This window comes from Rhyacophila brunnea, unplaced genomic scaffold, assembly GCF_057557595.1.
Source record: "Rhyacophila brunnea isolate RB1 unplaced genomic scaffold, BYU_Rbru_1.0 scaffold_547, whole genome shotgun sequence".
In the NCBI taxonomy this organism is placed as follows: domain Eukaryota; kingdom Metazoa; phylum Arthropoda; class Insecta; order Trichoptera; family Rhyacophilidae; genus Rhyacophila; species Rhyacophila brunnea.
Window position 1 is genome coordinate 12,501 of NW_028233221.1, and position 5,171 is coordinate 17,671.

General features: G+C 56.1%; 3 non-coding genes across 3 annotated transcripts in view; all 3 read right to left on the bottom strand.

The window, feature by feature from the left end:
• The window catches only part of LOC147065808 (large subunit ribosomal RNA), a 4,110-nt gene extending 2,097 nt beyond the window's left edge, over positions 1 to 2,013 (bottom strand). Inside the window, exon 1 of the ribosomal RNA XR_015071698.1 lies at positions 1 to 2,013. This exon is cut by the window's left edge and continues 2,097 nt beyond it. This is a non-coding gene — a ribosomal RNA (large subunit ribosomal RNA).
• A 394-nt stretch (positions 2,014 to 2,407) lies between these two features.
• LOC147065809 (5.8S ribosomal RNA) lies at positions 2,408 to 2,569 on the bottom strand. Its single transcript, XR_015071695.1, has one exon. It is a non-coding gene; the product is annotated as a 5.8S ribosomal RNA (ribosomal RNA).
• A 152-nt stretch (positions 2,570 to 2,721) lies between these two features.
• On the bottom strand, positions 2,722 to 4,665 carry LOC147065810 (small subunit ribosomal RNA). The gene has a single exon (XR_015071697.1). It is a non-coding gene; the product is annotated as a small subunit ribosomal RNA (ribosomal RNA).
• Between the last annotated feature and the right edge of the window lie 506 nt (positions 4,666 to 5,171).

The following is a 5,171-nucleotide window of genomic DNA, read 5'->3' on the forward strand; positions in this document are numbered from 1 at the left end:
CGGATTCCCTTTCGCCCGACGGGTGTTATTTTATATACAATATATATAGAACTTTACACCATCATCAACATCGGATTTCTCCTAGGGCTTAGGATCGACTAACTCGCGTGCAACGGCTGTTAACGCGAAACCCTTCTCCACATCAGCCCTCAAGGACCTCGCTTGAGTATTTGCTACTACCACCAAGATCTGCGCCGACGGAGGCTCCAGGCGGGCTCACGCCCAGACCCTTCTGCGCACACCGCCGCGGCCATCCTACTCGTCGCGGCTTCAAGACGCCCCCGCCGTGAGGCGGGTGCGCCCCGCCTGCCTGCGACGGTCGAGTATAGGCTGAACGCTACAGCGCCATCCATTTTCAGGGCTGGTTGCTTCGGCAGGTGAGTTGTTACACACTCCTTAGCGGATTCCGACTTCCATGGCCACCGTCCTGCTGTCCTGAGCGACCAACGCCTTTTATGGTTTCCGATGAGCGTTCATTGGGCGCCTTAACTCGACGTTTGGTTCATCCCACAGCGCCAGTTCTGCTTACCAAAATTGGCCCACTTGGCACTCCCATCCGAGCTCCGACTTCATCTTCGAGCAAGACGGAGATCTCACCCATTTAAAGTTTGAGAATAGGTTGAGGCCGTTTCGGCCCCAATGCCTCTAATCATTCGCTTTACCGGATGAGACTGTGTGAATGTAGCGCGCCCGCGAGGGGCGCGAACATATTTCTCGAGCGCCAGCTATCCTGAGGGAAACTTCGGATGGAACCAGCTATTAGATAGTTCGATTAGTCTTTCGCCCCTATACCCAGTTCCGACGATCGATTTGCACGTCAGAATCGCTTCGGTCCTCCATCAGGGTTTCCCCTGACTTCGACCTGACCAGGCATAGTTCACCATCTTTCGGGTCCCAGCGTGTACGCTCTCAGTGCGTCTCGATAATAACAACGGTGGCTTTTTCGAAACGCCTCGGGAATGCGGCGGGACCGCGGAAACGGTCCGCGCATCTTCCCTCCGGCGCGACCGAGGCCGCGCCTTTCACTTTCATTGCGCCTCTGGGTTTAGTGTAAAAAAATCCCAATGACTCGCGCACATGCTAGACTCCTTGGTCCGTGTTTCAAGACGGGTCCTGTGAGTGCCCAAAACAAACCCACCGCCGACCGGGACGCGTCCCGTCCGAGAGCGCGCCGCTAACCACGACGGCCGACGCGCGACACCCGCGGCGCACGAGGCGCCGGGGGCCGCACGAAGGTCGCCGCTGCGGCGCGACGGACGACCGGCCGAAGCCGGGCGGACGCGAACCTCGTTCTCTACCGTCGCGTGCGGCGGCCGTGGACGCCGCGGCTCCGCCCCTCGTCGAGGGACGGGACAACCGCACGGCGCATTCGACCGCAGCGCGACGGGTCGCGGTGTTATACTGAGGGAGAAGTGCACGCACTCCGGGGGCCCGTCGGCGAACCCGCGCCCCCCCCTGCCGGCGCACCCGCGAAGGCGCGTCGGCAGAGGGTGAGCGGCGAGACGCGGACCCCGGCGGAAGAGCGATGAATCTCCCCGTTCGCTCGTTTGAGTTCCACAGGTTTACCCCTGAACGGTTTCACGTACTCTTGAACTCTCTCTTCAAAGTTCTTTTCAACTTTCCCTCACGGTACTTGTTCGCTATCGGTCTCGTGGTAGTATTTAGCCTTAGATGGAGTCTACCACCCGCTTAGGGCTGCACTCTCAAGCAACCCGACTCTGGGGAGAGAGACCGTCGCGGCCGGCTACCGTCACCACGGGCCTGGCACCCTCTACGGGTAAACGGCCCCGTTCAAGATGAACTTGGACTGGCAGCCGTGACTAATGACCGCGCGTGTATGTATAATTCTCCTCCCGAACGCTACATTTCCCGGCGGCCCGCCGGGGCCGCAGGATTCAGCGCTGGGCTCTTCCCGTTTCGCTCGCCGCTACTCGGGGAATCCTCGTTAGTTTCTTTTCCTCCGCTTACTGATATGCTTAAGTTCGGCGGGTGATCTCTCCTGATTTGAGGTCGACAAACAGTTTGCGTGCAAAATGACGCATGCGAGCGCTCAGACTCACGCGCGGCGACGCCTTTTACGGGTTGTGTGCGTGTGTGCGCAGCGGCTTTTGCAAGTCACCGCGCTCACGCCACGTTCCAGTGCGTGCGCGCGAAGCGAGCGCCCGATGCGAGCGCACTGAGGCGCTACATTCGCACAGGGCGCGCCCGACAACAGGCGTCGATAAATATTTGACCGGACGCCCGGAAGGACGGGTGGGTGGCGGAGGCGTGCGTGTGCACGCGACCTATCCCCCCCCCCCGCCGACCTGGCGACGCCGGCAACTGCTCGCGAACAGCCACACACACACACACACAAGTGTGTGTGTGTGTTATATGACCGTTCGCAGTCTGGTGTTTCTGGTGTACGCGACCCTCAAACAGGAGTGGTCCGTCGACAAACTACGTCTTGCTCGGACCGCAATGTGCGTTCGAAATGTCGATGCTCATGTGTCCTGCAGTTCACACTCTGACGCGCATTTAGCTGCGTTCTTCATCGACCCACGAGCCGAGTGATCCGCCGTTCAGGGTAATCTAGTGATTACATATTGTTGTTGTTATATTGTTTCGTTTTCGGCATATTATATATTTCATAATGCACATGCGAGATGTGCAAAATAAATTTATATAAAAAAAAAAAATTACACGTTACGCGTACACGCGCACATGTTCGTTTCGCACAGGAAATGATCCTTCCGCAGGTTCACCTACGGAAACCTTGTTACGACTTTTACTTCCTCTAAATGATCAAATTCGGTCAAACTTTCCGGCGCGTCAGAGGCCCACGAGGAGCTTCCGCGCGCCAGTCCGAAGACCTCACCAAATCATCCATCGGTAGTAGCGACGGGCGGTGTGTACAAAGGGCAGGGACGCAATCAACGCGAGCTGGTGACTCGCTTTTACTAGGAATTCCTCGTTCATGGGGGAGAATTGCAAACCCCAATCCCTATCACGAAGGGGTTTCATCGGGTTACCCGGGCCGTTAAGCCAAGGAGGACACGCTGATCCCTTCAGTGTAGCGCGCGTGCGGCCCAGGACATCTAAGGGCATCACAGACCTGCTATTGCTCAATCTCGTGCGGCTATATATACCGCCGGTCCCTCTAAGAAGATTTTCATTGTACGCCGGTAGTGAAGACCGCGACGCGCCCGCGCCTCCGACGCAGAACGCCAAAGGACACGGACGCGCGCGGACCCTCGTGATACCGGTTGTACGTCTATTTAATAGGCTAGAGTTACGTTCGTTACCGGAATTAACCTGACAAATCGCTCCACCAACTAAGAGCGGCCATGCACCACCACCCACCGAATCGAGAAAGAGCTGTTAATCCGTCAATCCTTCCAGTGTCCGGGCCTGGTGAGTTTTCCCGTGTTGAGTCGAATTAAGCCGCAGGCTCCACTCCTGGTGGTGCCCTTCCGTCAATTCCTTTAAGTTTCAGCTTTGCAACCATACTCCCCCCGGAGCCCGAAAGCTTTGGTTTCCCGGGAGCTGCCCACCGGGTTAAAATAATGAAACTTCGGCGGATCGCTGGCTGGCATCATTTATGGTTAGAACTACAGCGGTATCTAATCGCCTTCGAACCTCTAACTTTCGTTCTTGATTAATGAAAACACCTTTGGCAAATGCTTTCGCTTTAGTCCGTCTTGCGACGATCCAAGAATTTCACCTCTAACGTCGCAATACGAATGCCCCCAGTTGTCCCTATTAATCATTACCTCTGGTATCAGAAAGCCAACAAAACAGAACCGAGGTCCTATTCTATTATTCCATGCGTACAATATTCAGGCAAAACTTAGCCCGCTTTGAGCACTCTAATTTGTTCAAAGTAAACAGCCGCGACGGCCCGCCTCGGCGAACGGCCGACCTTGCGGCCGACCGACGCCGGATGGCGAAGGACGCACCGGCGAGAAGCCCCGCAGACGTGCCTGTCGTACCGCAGTCGGTAGACCGACACCGCAGGACACAATTTCAACTACGAGCTTTTTAACCGCAACAACTTTAGTATATGCTATTGGAGCTGGAATTACCGCGGCTGCTGGCACCAGACTTGCCCTCCAATGGATCCTCGTTAAAGGATTTAAAGTGTAATCATTCCGATCACGAGGCCTCGGACGAGTCCCGTATCGTTATTTTTCGTCACTACCTCCCCGTGCCGGGAGTGGGTAATTTGCGCGCCTGCTGCCTTCCGTGGATGTGGTAGCCGTTTCTCAGGCTCCCTCTCCGGAATCGAACCCTGATTCCCCGTTACCCGTGACAACCATGGTAGTCGCATAAACTACCATCGACAGTTGATAAGGCAGACATTTGAAAGATGCGTCGCCGGTGCTAGACCGTGCGATCAGCTCAAAGTTATCTAGAGTCATCTCGAAGAGCGACGGACGACGCGAGCGCCGACCGCCGATTGGTTTTTGATCTAATAAAAGCATTCCTCACGTTCCCGTTCAGAATTACGTTTGCATGTATTAGCTCTAGAATTGCCACAGTTATCCAAGTAACTGTGTACGATCTAAGGAACCAAAACTGATATATTGAGCCATTCGCGGTTTCACCTTAATTAGGCTCATACTGAGACTTGCATGGCTTAGTCTTTGAGACAAGCATATGATTACTGGCAGGATCAACCAGGGAGCTGCTCTGCGAGGCCGCGGGCGCGCGCGCACTGGGCGCGCCGACACCCGCGATCCACACGTCACACGCGAACGCGCACCGGAGTCACCCGGCGGGCGACGCTGGCTCTCTCTTTCGATTTTTAACGTGCCGACGCACGAGATACAACGGATTGTATGCATACATACGCACAGAGCACGAGATCGTGCTCCGCGTTTCTCAATTTCCCATCGTAAAACGTGCACACCGAAAACGCACGCCGTCGGCGCGGTAAACGGAGCGACGGAGGCTGAAACGCCGTCCGCCGTCACTCGACAGGATGATTCTGCTAGCGCGGAACTCCAGAGTGATGCGATCGCATAGGCCGCGGCGACGAAATATAATCGCACGCCGGGTGAGTGTCTCGTCTCGCAAATGTACCGCCGACGCGGCCGAATGGCCGCCGCAGTTTGCGAACGCCGTGAAGGAAGTCTTGTCAAAGACGACAACCCACTGCTATACGATGGATGAGGGGAGAGACCCAGACG